Source organism: Arachis stenosperma, chromosome 3, assembly GCF_014773155.1.
Source record: "Arachis stenosperma cultivar V10309 chromosome 3, arast.V10309.gnm1.PFL2, whole genome shotgun sequence".
Taxonomy (NCBI): domain Eukaryota; kingdom Viridiplantae; phylum Streptophyta; class Magnoliopsida; order Fabales; family Fabaceae; genus Arachis; species Arachis stenosperma.
The window spans coordinates 96668516-96689276 of record NC_080379.1 but is presented as its reverse complement, the minus strand read 5'-3'; the positions used below and the strand labels follow the sequence as shown (position 1 = coordinate 96689276).

The 20761-nt window shown below is 36.5% G+C and overlaps 1 non-coding gene across 1 annotated transcript; it reads left to right on the top strand.

Moving 5' to 3' along the window:
- The first annotated feature begins 762 nt into the window (after positions 1-762).
- On the top strand, positions 763-870 carry LOC130971852 (small nucleolar RNA R71). The gene has a single exon (XR_009083057.1). It is a non-coding gene; the product is annotated as a small nucleolar RNA R71 (small nucleolar RNA).
- Positions 871-20761: the final 19891 nt, after the last annotated feature.

Genomic DNA, 20761 nt, shown 5'->3' with positions numbered 1-20761 from the left:
CATGTTGATGGCTTTGCACTCTCCTTTTGGATTTTCTTCTGTATTACTTGGGAGAGTACTAGGAGGGAGTTCAGTAACTTTCTTGCTCAGCTGACCCACTTGTCCTTCCAAATTTCTGATGGAGGACCTTGTTTCATTCATGAAACTTTGAGTGGTCTTTATTAGATCAGAGACCATTGTTGCTAAGTCAGAAGTATTCTGCTTAGAACTCTCTGTCTGTTGCTGAGAAGATGATGGAAAAGGCTTGCCATCGCTAAACCTGTTTCTTCCATCATTATTGTTATTGAAACCTTGTTGAGGTCTCTCTTGATTCTTCCATGAGAGATTTGGGTGATTTCTCCATGAAGAATTGTAGGTATTTCCATAGGGTTCTCCTAGGTAATTCACCTCTTCCATGGAAGGGTTCTCAGGATCATAAGCTTCTTCCTCAGATGAAGCATCCTTAGTACTGTTTGGTGCATTTTGCATTCCAGACAGACTTTGAGAAATCAAATTGACTTGTTGAGTCAATATCTTATTCTGAGCCAATATGGCATTCAGAGTGTCAATCTCAAGAACTCCTCTCTTCTGACTAGTCCCATTGTTCACAGGATTCCTTTCAGAAGTGTAAATGAATTGGTTATTTGCAACCATTTCAATCAATTCTTGAGCTTCTGCAGGCGTCTTCTTCAGATGAAGAGATCCTCCAGCAGAGCTATCCAAGGACATCTTAGATAGTTCAGAGAGACCATCATAGAAAATACCTATGATGCTCCATTCAGAAAGCATGTCTGAAGGACATCTTCTGATTAATTGTTTGTATCTTTCCCAAGCTTCATAGAGGGATTCTCCATCCTTCTGTCTGAAGGTTTGGACTTCCACTCTAAGCTTACTCCATCTTTGTGGTGGAAAGAACTTTGCCAAGAAGGCATTGACTAGCTTTTCCCAAGAGTCCAGGCTTTCTTTAGGTTGAGAATCCAACCATATTCTAGCTCTGTCTCTTACAGCAAAAGGGAATAGCATCAGTCTATAGACCTCAGGGTTAACCCCATTAGTCTTGACTGTGTCACAGATTTGCAAGAATTCAGCTAAAAACTGATGAGGATCTTCCATTGGAAGTCCATGGAACTTGCAATTCTGTTGCATTAGAGAAACTAATTGAGGCTTAAGCTCAAAATTGTTTGCTCCAATGGCAGGGATAGAGATGCTTCTCCCATAGAAGTCGGGAGTAGGTGCAGTAAAGTCACCCAGCACCTTCCTTGCATTGTTGGCATTGTTGTTGTTTTCGGCTGCCATGGGTTCTTCTTCTTTGAAGAATTCGGTCAGGTCCTCTAAAGAGAGTTGTGCTTTGGCTTCTCTTAGCTTTCTCTTCAAGGTCCTTTCGGGTTCAGGATCAGCTTCAACAAGAATGCCTTTGTCTCTGCTCCTGCTCATATGAAAGAGAAGAGGAAAAGAAAATGTGGAATCCTCTATGTCACAGTATAGAGATTCCTTGAAATGTCAGAGGAAAAGAAAAATAGAAAGAAGAAGGGGAAGAAGAATTCGAACTTTAATTAGATAAGGTTCGAATTGTGCATTTAGAAGGAGTGGTACTCCATAAACAGAAGGATGTGAGAAGGAGGGAAGAGGATTTTCGAAAATTCAATTAAAAGATTTTGAAAACATTTTGAAAATTTGATTGATAATTTTCGAAATTGAAAGTGGAAGAGAAATCAAGTGATTTTTGAAAAAGATTTTGAAATTAGAAACTAAAAAGATTTGATTGAAAACTAATTTGAAAAAGATATGATAAAAAAATATGATTGAAAGGTTATTGTCTTAAAAAGATGTGATTGAGAAGATATGATTTGAAAACCATTTTAAAAGATATGTTTTGAAAATTATTTTAAAAGATTTGATTTGGAAAATTAGTGACTTGCCTAACAAGAAAAGATATGATTCAAACATAAAACCTTCCTTAACAGAAAAGGCAAAAAATGTTCAATCAAATCATTAATTGTTAGTAAGTATCTTTGAAAGGAAAGAAATTAATTTTGAAAACATTTGAGTGAAAAGATTTGATTTGAAAAAGATTTGATTTTGAAAAACTTGAAAAAAATTGATTTGAAAACAAAATCTTCCCCCTAGCACCATCCTGGCGTTAAACGCCCAGAATGGTATACATTCTGGCGTTTAACGCCCAAAATGCTACCTCTTTGGGCGTTAAACGCCCAACCAGGTGCCCTGGCTGGCGTTTAAACGCCAGTCTGCCTTCTTCACTAGGCATTTTTGAATGCTCAGCTTTTTCTGTATAATTCCTCTGCAGTGTGTTCTGAATCTTCAATCCCTTGTATCATTGACTTGAAAAGACACAAATTAAAAATATTTTTGGATTTTTAATAATTAAAATGCAACAAGAATCAAATAACAATGCATGCAAGACACCAAACTTAGCAGTTTGTATACTACTGACACTAATGAACTGAAAATGCATATGAGACACACAAAATACTCAAGTCAATAGAATTCAAAGATCAGAGCAAGTGAATCATCAAGAAAATCTTGAAGATCACTAAGACATATGAATGCATGCAATTGACACCAAACTTAGGATGAGACACTAGACTCAAACAAGAAATATTTTTGAATTTTATGATTTTTTATTTTTTTAATTTTTTTGTGTTTTTCGAAAATTAAGTGGAAAAAGAAGGTATCAAAATTCTTAATGAGAATTCCAGGAATCAGTGCAATGCTAGTCTAAGACTCCGGTCCAGGAATTAGACATGGCTTCACAGCCAGCCAAGCTTCCAAAGAAAGCTTCGGTCTAAAACACTAGACATGACCAAAGGTCAGCCAAGCCTTAGCAAATCACTGCTCCAAAAGCAAGATTGATACGAAATCAACAAGCTCTTGTGGTGATAAGTTGAAACCTCGGTCCAATCAGATTAGACATGGCTTCTCAGCCAGCCAGATTTCAACAAATCATCATGAAACTCTAGAATTCATCTTCAAGAATTCGAAAAAAATAAATACCTAATCTAAGCAACAAGATGAACCGTCAGTTGTCCAAACTAGAACAATCCCAGGCGTTGTTACCAAAAGCTTGCTCAAAACTTGAACAATCCCCGGCAACGGCGCCAAAAACTTGGTGCGCGAAATTGTGAACTATACTTTTTCACAACTCTCATAATCCCTGGTAATGGCTCCAAAAACTTGGTGCGCTCAATACCATGGCATTACACAACTTCGCACAACTAACCAGCAAGTGCACTGGGTCGTCCAAGTAATAAACCTTACGTGAGTAAGGGTCGATCCCACGGAGATTGTTAGTATTGAAGCAAGCTATGGTCATCTTGTAAATCTTAGTCAGGCAAACTCAGATATATATGGTGATGAACGAAAATAACATAAAAGATAAAGATAGTGATACTTATGTAATTCATTGGTAGGAACTTCAGATAAGCGCATGAAGATGCCTTCCCTTCCGTCTCTCTGCTTTCCTACTGTCTTCATCTAACCCTTCTTACTCCTTTCCATGGCAAGCTCGTATAGGGTCTCACTGTTGTCAGCAGCTACCTCCCATCCTCGCAGTGAAAGCTAATGCACACACTCTGTCACAGTGCTGCCAATCACCGGTGTGGTTCCCTCCCCTACCGGAATAGAATAACTCTTTTGTGTCTGTCACTAACGCCCAGTAGGTTACAGGTTTGAAGCACGTCACAGTCATTCAATCATTGAATCCTACTCAGAATACCACAGACAAGGTTAGACCTTCCGGATTCTCTTGAATGCTGCCATCAGTTCTTGCCTATACCACGAAGACTCTGATCTCACGGAATGGTTGGCTCGTTTGTCAGGCGAGCACTCGGTTGTCAGGCGATCAACCATGCATCATGCAATCAGGAATCCAAGAGATATTCACCAAGCCTCAAATGCTTGTAGAACAAGAGTGGTTGTCAGTCACTTTGTTCATGAGTGAGAATGGTGATGGGCGTCAATCATCACCTTCATCATGTTGAAGAACAAGTGATATCTTGGATAAAGAACAAGCGGAATTTGAATGAAAGAACAATAGTAATTGCATTAATACTCGAGGTACAGCAGAGCTCCACACCTTAATCTATGGTGTGTAGAAACTCCACCGTTGAAAATACATAAGCATAAGGTCTAGGCATGGCCGAATGGCCAGCCTCCCAATGATCTAAGAACTAAAATGTCCAAAGATGATCTAGAGATCTAAAAGTGATCAAAAGATTTCTTTACAATAGTAAAAGGTCCTACTTATAAGAAACAAGTAGCCTAGGGTGTACAGAAATGAGTAAATGACATAAAAATCCTCTTCCGGGCCCACTTGGTGTGTGCTTGGGCTGAGCAATGAAGCAATTTCGTGTAGAGACTCTTCTTGGAGTTAAACGCCAGCTTTGGTGCCAGTTTGGGCGTTTAACTCCCATTTGGGTGCCAGTTCCAGCGTTTAACGCTGGGATTCCTTGAGGTGACTTTGAACGCCGGTTTGGGCCATCAAATCTTAGGCAAAGTATGGACTATTATATATTGCTGGAAAGCCCAGGATGTCTACTTTCCAACGCCGTTGAGAGCGCGCCAATTAGGCTTCTATAGCTCCAGAAAATCCGCTTCGAGTGCAGGGAGGTCAGAATCCAACAGCATCTGCAGTCCTTTTGAGTCTCAAAATCAGATTTTTGCTCAGGTCCCTCAATTTCAGCCAGAAAATACCTGAAATCACAGAAAAACACACAAACTCATAGTAAAGTCCAGAAAAGTGAATTTTAATTAAAAACTACTAAAAATATACTAAAAACTAACTATATCATATCAAAAACATACTAAAAACAATGCCAAAAAGTATACAAATTATCCGCTCATCAGGTGCTTCAACACCTAATACCCTAAAACCAACTGGTTTGGGAGTATTAATTGAAAGCTTATCTAAAGAACCGCTTTGAGACATGACACTTAAAGTTAATGCCAAAACACATGAACCATGAGTTGTTTCAAGGTGATTACCTATAGAGAGATCTCCATGATATCATTTGAATGATGGTCCTAAGATCTAAGACTTCCAAGATGTAGGGACTAGTAAGCACTGAAGCCCTTGCATGAGCATATAATTTAGAGTTTACCCCACTGTCACTTAGTCACTTCACTCACAAGGCATTACAAGTTATTCTTCAATCCATTCTAATTTAAAGAACCTTTGTGCATAATTCTTTTCTTACTTGAGGACAAGCAAGGTTTATGTTTGGTATTGTGATGACAAGTCATCTTATTCTAGTTTTACTAGCATTCTTTTCTTACTTGAGGACAAACATGGTTTATTTTATACAAAATCATGAGATTTATGCATAATTTAGTTGATTATTATGAATGATACAAAACCTTGTGATTTTGGTGAGACTTTGATTGCTGGTTTGGTTGATGACAGGTGAAAAGATGAAGATTTAAAAATAGAGAAACACAAGGTACAGATGAACGCTATGTTCATTTGAAGAACGTTGTGTTCGCAAGTGACGCGCACGTGTACAAGGTGCCCCCACGCAGTATGACAATGTTGGCAATCCACGCGTACGCGTACATGGTGCACATGCATGGGTGAGGGATTAGCGTTCACAAGCCACAAATGCAACGTTCACTTCGAATGAACGCATACGATACTTTCAGAGTTGGGATTTGATATTGGTCAACGACGCACACGCGTGCATGACGTGCACGCATCGATGTGACTGAAGTGGTGGTTGGCGCGAATGTGTACATGACGCTGGAACGCAGAAGTGAAGTTTTACCATCCACGCGCACGCGCACAGGGTGCATACACGTGAAGAGCGTTCATGGCGCGAATGTACCGTTCAATCAATGAACGCTATAAAGGACGCACATGCACGCATGGTACGCGCAAGCATGGTTGAAGCTGAAGATCGCATCGACGCGCACGCATGCAGTACGCGCATGCGTCGTTGGTGCAACATTGTAAGGGATGCGCACGCATATAGGACGCGCACGCGTAGGTAAATGAACGCAGCGTTCACTTTAAGAACGCTACGCTCTCCTGAAGTAAGCTCCCAACCACACCAACTAAGGACCCATTCTGATTTGTTTCATCAAAGGCCAGAAAGCCCACTTCAAGTACTGGAATGACCAAATTAGAAAGTGTATAAATAGGAGAAAATTCAATTTCATTAGGGGACTTTTACCTTTTATTCGGGAATCTCTTCAGCATATATTTCTTCTTCACTTTTCCTTTTCAGTTTTCTTTAAAATTTTAGATCTGGTTTTAATTTCCTTTCGGTTCTTCATCTTCTGCACTTTTTTGTTCTGTTTTGGTACTAGAGCAATAATGAACTAAACCCCAATTTCATTAGGGGGAGGAGCTCTATTATAATTCCAATGAATCAATAAAATTCTTCTTCTACTTAATTGAATTGTGTAGCTATTGGGTTTCTTCTGCTTTGATTGTGAATTATTCACTCCGGAAGGGGGTTTAATTCGGTGAATGTGGGTGTGTGCCTCGGAAGGAGAATCACCTTCATTTGAAATGAAGCTCTATCTATCACAATTCTCATTACCAATACTATTCAGGAGGAATTGAGGTGTTGAGAATTTGTGTGGCTTATAGATAAGAGAATATGCTCTAACTCTTCGCATGACAATTAGATCAAGGAATTGGCAAGATTGATTGTGATTAGAGAGATTGGATTGCCAAGGAATTGGGATCCAATCAATTTCAATCCGCTATAGATCTATGCATATGATTGAGAAAGGAGTTGAGACACAACTGATTCATGAAGGATTATAGTATCTCCAATCCCTGATGAATCACCTTCTTTAAATTTCTTTCACTGTAATTGTTCTGCATGTACTGCAATTTACATTGTTTAGTGCTGTTTTGATTCCCAAAACCCAAATCCTTTTATTATTCATGCAATTTTAGTTTCATTGCTATTTAATATTTCTGCACTTTTAATTCCTGCACTTTAAGTTTCAGTCATTTACGTTACTTGCAATTTAGGATTCAGTTCTTTTACTTTCGTGCACTTTAAGTTTTAGCAATTTACCTTTCTTGCCATTTGAGCTTCTGCTATTTTACTTCCAGTATTTTAATTTCTTGCAATTTACTTTCTATCAATCACAAATCACTCAAATCACTACTTGTTAGCTTAACTAAATTCATCACCTAACTAAAGTTGCTTAATCCAATCATTCCTCATGGGATCGACCTCACTCTTGTCAGTTTTACTACTTGATGCGACTCGGGATACTTACCAGTGAGTTTGTATGGAATCATTTTTCCCTCATCATTAGGATTTGGTTTTCTTTGTTTTTCATTACATTTTGTTTTCATTTGCTCTTGATAATTATGTTGTAGGAAATGATAATTTCAAGGACAACATGTATCAAGGATGGAACAATCAAAGATGGGAGGAGCCACAAGGATTTGATCAACCCTCTTAGCAACAATCCCCTCCAATATACCACGAGCGAGATCCATTCCAAGGTGCATACCTAGGCAATTGTTATGGTGTACTTCTTCGTGACAATCAACAACCACCATACTATACCTATGAACCTCATCCTCAACATAACCATCAACTATACTCACAAGCCCTCTACCACCAAACACCTCCATATGATCCTAATCCTTATCCATCATACCAACAACCATATGAGCCATATGAGCCACATATAGAACCACCCACATTCCAACATAATTTCTCCCAAGAACTGCCTCAATACATACCATCTCCAGACCCTTACCAAGAAGAACCACTTCCCTACTATAAACCCTTCCTCCACAACAATGAAACCACCTATCAACCCTAATCTTCAATGGATGAAACCCTTGGTCTTATACTTCAAGGGCAAAGAGAAATGCAAAGGGAGACACTAGAATTTGTGACTACCTTAACCAAGGTAGTAAGCACTTTAGCCTCCCAATGCTTGAATCCTCAAAGCACTCCCATGGTCACATGTAGAGAATAAAATGAAGAGCATAGAATGAAGGAGAGATTGGAAACTCCGGTGAAAAGTGAAGAATGTTGCTTTGTGTTAGAACAATTGGAGGAACCGATGATTATTGAAGAAAAGGAAGAAGTGGTTGAACTCGTTGAGCGTGCCAATTTTTTCTCAGAAGTAAAAATAGTCTTTTGGGTTTTCATTATGTATTTAGATGTTATTCTCCACTTTTATATATTGTAACTGTATGTCCCTCTTAGAGGTTAATTATGGAGAAATATGCTGTATTTTGTATCTTTATGGGATGTATTATATTATCTAGCCGGTCTTGTCTTCACAGGTCGAGACTAGTGTTATTATGTATACCCTTTTGACTTATATATATATATATATATATATATATATATATATATATATATTTCTGTATATCGTTGGCGTTTCAGGTACGAATAATTATTGTTTTGTTATTCTTCTTCACAAGCTCTTAGTTACATTATATATCTTCGAATACTATGTATGTATTTTGTTTTTAGGTGTCGTAATATCTCGCCACCTCTGACTTATGTCTGCAGTGTAATGTTTTTGTGTGATAGGGTTTTATATTATGGTATCAGAGTAGTTCTTTCCCGTAAAGCCTCAGCGACAGACCGACTATGCTTCTGAGAAGATTCTGGGCTATGTGTACATGCTATTAGGATGTCTGCTTGACATATATAGCATAAATATTCATGAGCATACCTTTGGGGATTCGAAGCACTATACTTGAGATATTAAGACAGTTCACCTTAATATCATTTGTTCAGTGTGGACCAGACCTAAATGGCATTTCATGGATGTGAGCAAGGTTATCCAGTTGACTTTATAGCTGCTCTGGAGAATATGGCTGATGCTATGTAAGTTATTACTGATGAGTTGGGACAATGAGTTCAAAATGGAAATGTAGGAGGTAATGGACATGGTGTTGGAGATGATAAGATGAGTACGGTGGCTCTGATGGAAATTACAAGTTTTTCGGAGTTCGTTCAGAAGAGTAGAGTGGTAGAGGACTGTGCAAGGAAGAGTGTAGTGGCAAGGGGTGACTGCCGGGAATTTTACAAGAGGGTTAGGACAATCGGTAGCATCCCGAAGTTATTGTTTAAAATCAGTAAAGGTCAATTATAATGGGAGTGAATGTTTAAGAGTTGATTTACGTTGGTTTGGAAAGGTCAATAGAAAGATAAAGGGGTTCAAAGAGATTTTTGGTTGTTGTAGGGGGATAATAGGGTTCTTGATAACAAACAATTAGACTGAGGCAGCGTTAGCATGCGCGAGCATTGACATGGTACACTTGTGATGAGTGAGTCGCCTTAATAACTTATTTAATATGCATATCATTAATAATTTTATTGATGATTGATAGTGTTTTTCTAAATATTTGAAATTATATATTTAATTTTTAATAATTTTATTTAATATTCAATTAAATCAGTTGAACTCCGGTCAAACCATTAAACCAGTGAACCAGTTACTCTACCAGTTCATTGACGAGTCCGGTCCTCACAATCTTGATTGGAATGCTTTTGAACCGAATTGGATTGAGAATTTGTGAAACTACACTTATGCAAATTTTAGGTAAGTTAGTAATTTTGTCCAACTTCGACGGGCCATAACCTGACGCTTGGAGTTTAGAATCGAGTGATATTAGTCTTAAATTAAAGTTAGGTGAAAGATCTTTAAAATCGTATAAGGATGAGGGAAAACAGAATTTTGTGGAGCAAGTTATGAGAGTTTGAAATTTAGTATTTTAAACTAAAATCTGAATGTTGTAGTAAATTGAGGTCATGCGTACGCATGACCCATGAATATGCATGCAGGGTGTTATGTAACTTTTTCCTTTTATGTTATGTTAGTATTTGGTAGCGTTAGAAATATAGATGCTATGGTTTAGATTTATTTATATTTATCTTCCATTTTATTCCATCGCCAATAATATTTAGTTCCTTCAACTATTTAGCATTTATTCAAGTCATGGCTATAAACTTTATGTATATTTTAGGTTTATATATTTTCTAAAAGGGCATTCTTTTATATATAAAATAGTTGGATAAAGAACAAACTATTGAAAAAGAGTTCAAAGCTAAATAACAAGTATATTTTATTTGATAATTCTCAAATAATATATATGTCAATAGTATATAATGAATGAATTTTGTTTGATGGAAAGATTCTGGAGTTTTGAGGAAGAAAGTGAGGAGGTGGGAGGTCAAGGTTTTGGAGCTCAATTAGGAGTTGGAGAAGAAGGGAAAGGAAATTGAGAAGCTCACAAAAGAGGTATTTCATTTTATTTGAATACTAATATATTATTATTTTATTTTATTAAGACTGTCTGCTGAGAATAATAAAATTTTGACTAAGCTATTGGAAGGACATGTTCTCAATAAGTAATTTTAAGCCTACTGCTATTTCCTTTCTCAAATATAAGTTGAGATTTTTTTGCATAATGTTTTAAATTGTTTTCCATGTTATTTAAAAATTTTGTATTGAATTAGATTGATATATTTAGTGAATGTAGGTAATAAGAAGTTTTGTAATTCCAATAGAATGATAAGAGGACTTCGAAATGAATTGAAATAATGTTCAATGAATTTTGGCGTTGTTGTTCTGTCTAGATGGAGTTGGATATCAATTTTTTTTCTTTTGTCTAGAGAGTAACGGGGGCACTTTCTATTTACATGAAAATTTGTTCATCGTTTTGGCCTTAATGCTTATATTTTCTGGGGGGTCCATGATGTTTATTTATTTTATCTTCTAGAAGGAAATGGATCATGAACTAATTACTACGTGCATTATACTCCAAACTTTCTTGGTGATTTTTTTCAAGTTCTGATTAAGTGTTTTATTTATCTAGTTTTGTGACTTCGTGACAAACTTTTGTACTATGAGTTGGTCTGCCACCAGTTTTTAGAATCGTGCTCCCTTTCTCTTGAAGCTTCTCATAGCATTACAATCGTATAACGATATTAAACTTTTTTTTTCAAACTAGAATTATTGGCAAATTTTTTACATATGTAGAGAGTATTTTCTATACACAACTATAAAACTGTTTATTACAGATGGATTTATAGATAGATTTGGTCTTTACTACAGACGAATTTTTGGTTATCGACAAATTTTGTCCTTCTGTAAAAGCTTCGTCGAAAATTATTTATCGACAGATTTTTTTCTGTTGGTAATTTACGGACAGATTTTTTTCCGTTCCCAACAAATTTTTTCTTGGTAAGCATCCCCTCTATTCGTTAAAAGCATCATATTTTCTGACAGTAATTTACCAACAGATTTTTTTGTTACCGACAGATTTTTTCTCGGTAATCGTCCCCTCCATTTCGCTTAAAATGTCAGATTTTTCGTCGGCAATTTAATGAAAGATTTTTCCTGTTATCAACAAATTTTTCCTTGGTAATCGTTCCTCAATTTCGCTTAAACATCAAATTTTTTGACAAATTTTCTGACAAATTTTCTGTCGATAATTAGAGAATAGAAGAGCATTCACAACTCTAAATACAGATAAATTTTTCATCTATCAATCCATCAGTAATATAAAACAGAATTGTTTTTAGATTTTTTCATACAAAATAAATATAAATTTAATCAAGACAAATTTTCATCTAATTTTCATCTAACTTATATTCCAACATTCATAGTATGTCAAAAAATAAACAAGTTCATCATATTATCAAATTAGAAGAAAAATACCATAAGCAAAATGTCTCTACTAAAAATATAGTATGTTGATACATTAGAAGTTCTACAATATAAAGATGGTAATACTCAAAATGTCTCTAGCAAGAACTTCGTCCAAAAAAACTATTATTGACCATCTCTACTACTACTACTACTTCTCAACTTTCTTCTTCTGCCACAAGCGGCCTAGTGCACTGTCGGTACCACTCTATAACCAACATATGATAGCATTAAGTATGAAACAAAATTACTAAATGGAAAGAATGAATGATATATAAGACCAAAGAAGGACATCTAGTTAAAAAGTTTGATTTGATACTAATTCTTGAAAGATCATGCAATGTGTAAAATCTATAAAATTAGTAAATAATTAGTCAATACATTAGTTATTAATTTGATAAATTAGAAAATAGAATTTTAAAGTTTAATGAGGTAGAGCTAATTAAAATAAAAATTTTGACACAAATTTTAAAAATTTCGGCCCAAGATTGGGCCGAACGGGTAGAATTGGTCAAACCGGGCCTAAACCGAGCCCAAAGCTCAACCCAATTATTAAAACACGAGCTTCAGCCCATTCTCCTCTTACCCAAAGAGAAACACGTTGATCATGTAAAGGGAAAGATGAAGATTGATTCCAAACCCTTGTTCTTCATTCAATTTGCCATATCTCCCAATCTGGAGCTCTGATCGCCACACCGTTTGTGGTCACGCGTCCATCGCGTCGAGCTTTACAAAGCCCGGTAATTAATTTTGGTAAGAGATCTTGTTTTATCTCAGTCACTCATTTTCCCCAATTTTCAAAATTTGTGAGAGTTTGGTGATAAAAACTTGATGTCTTGGTGTTTAGGCTCAAATTAGCTTGAGGAATTTGCGAGTTTATGTTCGATTAAGGCACGTATAAGGTAAGGACCCTCAAACCCTAGTGAATCCCTTGATTGTATGTATTTAGGTATCAAAATTTGGTATATAAATGTGATCATGTGTATTAGGTAGTGAATATGTGATTGTGAAACAAAATTGAGGTGATTGGAAGCTTGGGTTGTGCTTGGTTGCTGAATCTTGGTGGTGAAGGCTTGTGACCTTACCAATTTGAGGTGTCTTTGGCTTAGGGTAGAAATCGGCCAAGGTATGGTTTTGGTTTCTCGTATGTAATATATAATATTTCGTGAAAACTTATGTTAGATAACCCTAGGTTAAGTTGTATGATATGTATGATTGAGGAGTATAGACTTGTGGTTAGAATCGTTGAGTGAAGGGTTGAAATGTATGATGATTGATTATGGGTGATTGTGAATAATGATGGTGATAAATTGAGAATTTGATGAGTGGTATGTATGTAAGTGCAATTGTTGAATAATGAGTATATTGGAGTTGGAAGGTGTGGGAATGTATTATTGAGATGGTAAGTATTGATGATAAAAAGTGTGATGATGTATGATGATATTTAAATTTTAAGAATGATGCTTGTATGAGTGATGATAGTGATATATTGTTGAATTATGCATAAATGATTTTTTGATTAAGAAGTTGTTTTAAAATTGATTGAATTGAATATTTATGGGTTGAGAAAGGGACAGGACATGGAAGGATTTCGTATGGAATTTGGGTTGATTTGGGTTGAGAAAGTTTGGTTTGAAAATGAGGATTTGGAAAATAGAGGTTTTGAACGTTTTGGGTAAAACGTGATTTTTAATGAACTTCAGCGATCCATAACTTGAGCCTCAAATTTTGGATTTGAATGAAACCTAATTCAAATTAAAGATCATTTCAAGAGCTTTAAAATAGTATAAAGTTTGTGGAAATCGAAATTTTGTAGAGGAAGTTATAAATGTTGAAAATTAGATGCAGAAAACTGAAATTTTCTTAAGTGCAAAAAACCAGAATTTTTGGTGTGTGTGCATATGCACAGGTTGGGAAGATCGTTCTGTTGTGTGCATACGCACACTACCCTGTTTTGTACAAAAACTCCAATTTTTACCGTTTGACCTTCCCGGTAAACTTGTAAACCTCCAAAACTATTATTTTGATGGAAATTCATTATTTTTGAACTATTGAACATTCCTCTGATTTTCCAAACCTCTAAAAACTCTTATTAAAATTTATTAGTAAGGTTTTGAGTCATGAAGTAAGGGTTAGCAAGTGAAAGAAGATAAAATCGGCATCAGGGGAGTTGAATAAGGGGATACACGAATTGATGAGATATTGAGTAAGGGATTTAGGGATAGATAAGTAACCCCTATCCGAGATATAACATTGAGAATAGACGAGTAATCCCTATGTATGATAAGATTCAGAGGATAGACGAGTAATCCTTATGTATAATAAGATTCTAAGGATAGACGAGTAATCCCCATCCGAGTTATAATTTTTTAGATAGATGAGTAATTCCCATTCGATATGAGACTTTGAGGATAGATGAGTAATCCCTATCCGAGATGCGATTTTATGGGTAGACGAGTAATTTCTATCCGAGTCATGGCCTGTGGATAGACAAGTGATAAACCACTATTTCATGGTCTATATTGTGCTAAATTGAGTGGATTTTATCAATCTTTTGCACACTTATTCATACTAATTGCATGAGTTTACATTTTTCTTCCTGATTTTGTGCTATGATTGAAAACATGCTTCTTTGGCTTTTATTTTCTTTTATTTAATCTTCTCTTATTACCATTAGATGCCTTGATATGTGTGTTAAGTGATTTCAGGGATTACAGGGCAAGAATGGCTCAGAGGATGGAAAGGAAGCATGCAAAAGTGGAAGGAATAGAAGAAGTTGAAGAAATTGCAAAGCTGTCAGCCTGACCCTCTTGCACTAAAATGACCATAACTTGAGCTATAGAGATCCAAATGATGCGGTTCTAGTTGCGTTGGAAAACTAACATTCGGAGCTTCACAACGATATATAATTTGCCATAGCTGCCCCGAAGTTAGGCGACGCGAACGCGTGAATGACGCGCCAGCATCGCATCTGCAAATCTCAACCCACGCAAACGCGTGGATGACGCCTCCGTGTCACTTTGCCGCGACTTGTACGAACCAGATTTCACAATCAGCGATTTTTGGGCTATTTCTGACCTAGTTCTCTGCCCATAAAACACAAATTAGAAGCTATAAAGTGGGAGAATCCATTAATTCATTATCATACATTCATAATACACACTTTTCATAATTTAGATGTAGTTTTTAGAGAGAGAGGCTCTCTCCTCTCTCTTAGGATTTAGGATTAGTATTTTTAGAAATTAGGAATATTTTCTTCTTCATCTTAGGTTCAATGTTCTTTTATTTATTGTCTCTTTTATTTGTTTATGAACCTTTCCATGTTAGATTTGACTACTTTTATTAATGCAATTGAGGTATTTCAGACTTATGCTTGCTTTATTCTATTTATGATGCCTTCAATTTAATTTAGAATCTTCCCTTTTGGCTCTGGTTAAGTAATTGGTGACGCTTGAGTTATCAAATAAAGCAGTGGTTGAAATTGGCAGATCGCTCTAAAACTAGTCTTCCCACAGGGATTGACTAGGACTTGATGATCAAACTAATCATTCCACTTGACTTTCCTTTGCTTTAGTAAAGGTTAACTAAGTGGGATAAAATCCAATTCTCATCACAACTGATAAGGATAGGACTTCCAGTTCTAATACCTTGCCAAAATTTTATTTTATTATTACTATTTTAATTTTCTTATCATTTAACATACTTCTTTCTTACTTTCAAAACCCCTAATTTACAAGACTCATAACCAATAATAAGAACATACCTCCCTGCAATTCCTTGAGAAGACGACCCAATGTTTGAATACTTTGGTTATCAATTTATTTAGGGGTTTGTTACTTGTGACAACCAAAATATTTGTACGAAGGGATTTTCTGTTGGTTTAGAATCCATACTTACAACGCGACTATATTTTTATAAAATTCTTTACTAGCAAAAATCCTAACGTCAAAATGGTGCCGTTGCCGGGGAATTGAAAACGTGTGCCTTATTATTGGTTATTGTAAATAATTTTCAAAAAATATATATCTTATCTTATTTTTTCAAAAAAAAATCAAATCTTTTTCAAAATATTTTCTTTTTATTAGTTTTTGTTTTTATTTTCTCTTACTACTATGAACTCTCACTCCTTTGGCTATGAGTCTAGTTAAAATTGTATTGCAGGAAGAGCAGATTACAACAGGAATGCGCATCAAGGTCAAAACAACCAAAGATGGATGGAGCCAAGAGGATCTGATCAACCCTTTAGGCAATAACACCTTCCAGGATATCATGGACAAAGACCATTCTACAATGCATAACAAGATGATAAATATGGTGGACCCCCTTGTAGTTACCAACAAGACCCACCATATGCCTATGAACCCCCTCCTCCTCAATATAATTTTGAACCACCATACTCACAAGCCCCTTTCCGCCATTCACCTCCACATGATCTTAACTCTCATCCATCATACCAACCACCTTATGAACGATATCTAGAACCACACCAATTTCAACTCAATTACTCCCAGGAACCACCACCTCCATATACACCATGTCCATATTTATCAACACAAGAATCACAGGCTCGCTTCAAAGAATCAGTAGATCAATTTCATGCAACCCTTCATCAACTGGAGCAAGCAATAAATCAATTATCTTCCAGACGTTCGGACACTCAGGAAACCCCCATGGCTTCATGTGGAAAATCTACTGAAGAACGTAGCAGGAAGGAGAAGTTAGGCATTCCGGTGGATAGTGAGCAGCACAATTTTGTATTGGAACAATTGGAAGAAGCTACGCCTGCCATTGAAGAGGAAGAAGTGGTTGAAGACTTAGGTGATGCAGAACCTCCATGGGAAAGCCAAGTTATAGAGCCTCCTTCAAAGACGTTTGAAACTAATGATGAGGAGGGTGTACAACCTCCAAGGCATCTCATGGTTGAAGATTTTGAAGGGGATGATCAAGAGATGGATTCAATCATTGATGAATTCTTATCTACATTTGAAGCCTCTTCCATTGGACTTGACATGGAGATTAAAGAAGAAGAAGAACAACCTCCTATGCCCTTGGTGAGCAATGAAGATGATATTGAATTGGAAGAAATCCACGAAGAGGAAGAGGTTTGATATTGAAGAAGCTTGCAAGGAGGTGGAAGATGTCAAAGAAGAGCACAAAGGAGTGGAGCTTGCAAGTTCATTAGAAACCCCTCCCCCTAAGTTGCCATCATCCTTCATAACATTCAAGTGGGTAAAATTCATATCCCTTAGCTTTCTAATTCCACTTGAATATGGGCTACTAGAGACAGATGGTCAACTTAGAGCTCTTTGTGGCATTAAGAGTAAGAGGAAGATGGTCAGTGGTAAGAATTGTCCTATAAGGTTCACTATGGTTGGAAGCTCAAAGTTTAAACGCAAAGGTTGGTATAGAGCTCAACTGAATGGGTCTAAGAAGTTATTTGGCTGCTTCAGTGAGAATTCAGATTACTTGCCACCCGAATGGAACAATATTGCTCAACTTGAAGATGGGTGTAGAAACAAGATTTGGGATCCAGGAATATATGAGGATCAATTTTGGGAGCTCAAAGCTTGTGGAGAACTTCATCAACGCTTGGTAAATTTACTTGGTATTGATAGAGCTTATTAGAAGTCCAAGGATTGGTGGAAGTTTCAGGATGAGTTCAAGCACAAGCCACCATGACAAGGAGCTCGCCAAATGTCCAACTTAAGGACTATAACTAAAAGTGCTGGGTGGGAGACAACCCACCATGGTATGATCGTTCCCTCTCCATTTTACTCTGTTTTTGAATTTCGATTGAACCTGGAATTTTTGCATGACATTCACTGCATTTTGCATTCTGCATACTGCATAAAAAAAGAGAAGAAATCGCACGCAAGACGCTGTCGCGGCCGCGTCAATGTGCGTTGAGAAGAAAACAAAATTGAACAAAGAGTCATGCGAGAGCGTGGCTGGAGGCGTGCCTTTGGCAGAAATTGATCCACGCGACCGCGTCGCTGATGCGTCCATGTCATGTGGGAAAAATGCCTCCCACGCGTCCGCGTCACCTACGCGAACGTGTGCCTCAAAATCGACGTAAAAAGGGTGTATGGCCGAAAGTTGAGTTAGAATTGGGCTGGACTCATGCTAGAAGCACAAGCCCTGCCACACGTCCGCGTCGTTTTCAAATTTAGGCCATCCACGCGATCGCGTCAACTAAGCGACCGCGTCACCCCAGATTTTTGGCAAAAATGCATTTAAACAGAGAGTTGTGCGTACGCGAGGCTACTCTCGGGCCACTAGCACTAATCGAGTCACACGTCCGCGTGCCCCACGCGTCCGCGTCATATGCGACGCACAACTTATCCAGACCAGCGCCAATTATCTTATCTTTTCTTTTCTAATCCTAATTTTTTCTATCTTTTCTTCTTTCTTCCTCCTTTCTTACTTTCTTTTTCTTTTTCATTGGTGTTATATTTTCTTATTCAACTGTTGTATCTTTTCTGGTATTATCTTGGTGCTTAGTGACTTGTTTTATTCTTGTTAGGTAATATTAATTAAATCAATGCCTATCTTTTATACCTGTATTACTTTTGTATTGACATGAATTTATATCATCTCTCTTTACCCACTCTCTTCCCCATTGTTGCAATTTTTGCACTCTTGATATGCCCTTTGCTTCTACTATTTTCTCCCTTGCATGTTGTAGCTACCATGTAATTGAGACCTTTATTATTTGGCATTAACACCCATATTTTTATGTTCTTATCTTTATTTTTGGGTTACTTTCCTTTCTTTTTCTCTTCTTTCAGGATGGCCACCACGAAGAGAGAGAAAAAGCTTCTAACTAGAGAGACAGGCAAGTCAATCTACACAATCTATAGAGAAAGACATCAGTTGGAGCAGCCTGTCCACTTGTACATCTTAGCATGCACCGAGGACGGTGGAATCTTTAAGTGTGGGGAGGTCGATACCGATCTCCATGGGTTTGTTATTTTCTGACTCAACACTAATGTTTAAAGTTCTCTATAGTTATTTCTTGCATTTACATGTTTAATTGCATTATAGTTAGATTTTGTGCATATTTTACCACCACCTGGTTGAAGTAATAAATTTCTTTTCAAGACTTTATTTTATAATATTTCACTAATTTAAATTAAAAATTAAAATTTTCTATGTGTTAAATTTGTTTGAAGATTGTAAATTAGAACATGGTTTTTGAGCTAAAGAACACACACCCTGTGAGAATTTGAGCTTATTTACATGGTTACATTATTTAACCATAAATATTTTATTCTTGTGTGTTTTCTTCTCTATGATTGTAATCTTTATTTTGTTCCAATCTATATGTCCAATATTTAGTGTATTTACATGCTTGCATATGATTGAGGCCATTACTTGTTTTAGCTCACTTATCCCAAAAAGCCTACCCTTTTATGTCACCCTTGTTAGCCACCTTGAGCTTTTTACTCCCCTCTTGTTTTATAACCACATTACTAGCCTTAAGCAGAAAAACAAAATTAAATATCCCAATTGAATCTTTGGTTAGCTTAAGATAGAGGTTGTGCATCAACTAAGTGTGGGGAAACTGTGGAAACATGGGTTAATAAGGGAATGTATCATGTTTCTAATTCTGAATATTGGGAAGTTTGGGTATCTACTCATGTAAAACAGAAAATTAAAAATTCCATATGCATTGATATGTTATTTTAACTTTTATGTCTCTATAAAAAAAGAAAAAATTACCCCAATGTTAAGATCAATGCATATGTGACACAAATTAAAAGAAAAGTTGATACATGAGTATGTGATACAAAAGTGGAAATTATGGGTAGCTAGGCATGATTTTAGAAGTTATATAGAACGTATGTATGTTAGGTGATAGCTCAGATTACTCAAAGATTCAATTTATAACTCACTTAGCCATACATATATCCTCACCCTTGCCTTGGCCCCATTACAACCTTAAAAAAGACCTCATGATGTTTATATGAATACATTAAATATTTGTTGATTGGTTAGATGAAGAGCAAAGTTTAAAAAGCATGATTAGAGAAGAATAGAGTAATTACCCTATACACTAGAGAGACTAGAGTGAGACATACACTACCAGTGAGGGTTCAATGCTTGATTCTATATTCCCTGCTTTCATGAGCTATCTTCTTACAAGTTTACTTATTTTCACTGTATGATTTGAATTAGTGGAATTTGAATTATTTTTGTCTTGGAGAACTTATTTACTTTTAACCAAGTAGGTAGAAACATCTTTGCATATAGTTGCATTCATATAGATAGGTTGCATTTCATACATTCTATCATTCATCTTCACTCTTTTAGTTCTCTTGAGCTTAGCATGAGGACATGCTAATATTTAAATGTGGGGAGGTTGATAAACCACTATTTTATAGTTTATATTGTGCTAAATTGAGTGGATTTTTATCAATCTTTTGTACACTTATTCATACTAATTGCATGAGTTTACGTTTTCCTTCCTGATTTTGTGCTATGATTGAAAACATGCATCTTTGGCTTTTATTTTCTTTAATTTAATCTTCTCTTATTACCATTAGATGTCTTGATTTGTGTGTTAAGTGATTTTAGGGATTACAGGGCAGGAATGGCTCAGAGGATGGAAAGGAAGCATGCAAAAGTGGAAGGAATACAAGAAGTTGAAGAAATTGCAAAGCTGTCAGTCTGACCCTCTCGCACTAAAATGACCATAATTTGAGCTACAGAGGTCCAAATGATGCGGTTTCAGTTGCGTTGGAAAGCTAACATCCGGAGCTTCGCAACAATAATAATTTGCCATAGCTGCCCTGAAGTTAGGTGACACGAACGCGTGAATGACGCACCCGCATTGCATCTGCGAATCTCAACCCACGCAAACGCGTGGATGACGCCTCCGCGTCACTTTACCGCGACCTGTACGAACCAGATTTCACAATCAGCAATTTCTGGGCTGTTTCTGACCTAGTTCTCGGCCCAGAAAACACAGATTAGAGGCTATAAAGTGGGGAAATCCATTAATTCATTATCATACATTCATAATACACACTTTTCATAATTTAGATGTAGTTTTTAAAGAGAGAGGCTCTCTCCTCTCTTAGGATTTAGGATTAGGATTTTTAGAAATTAGGAATAT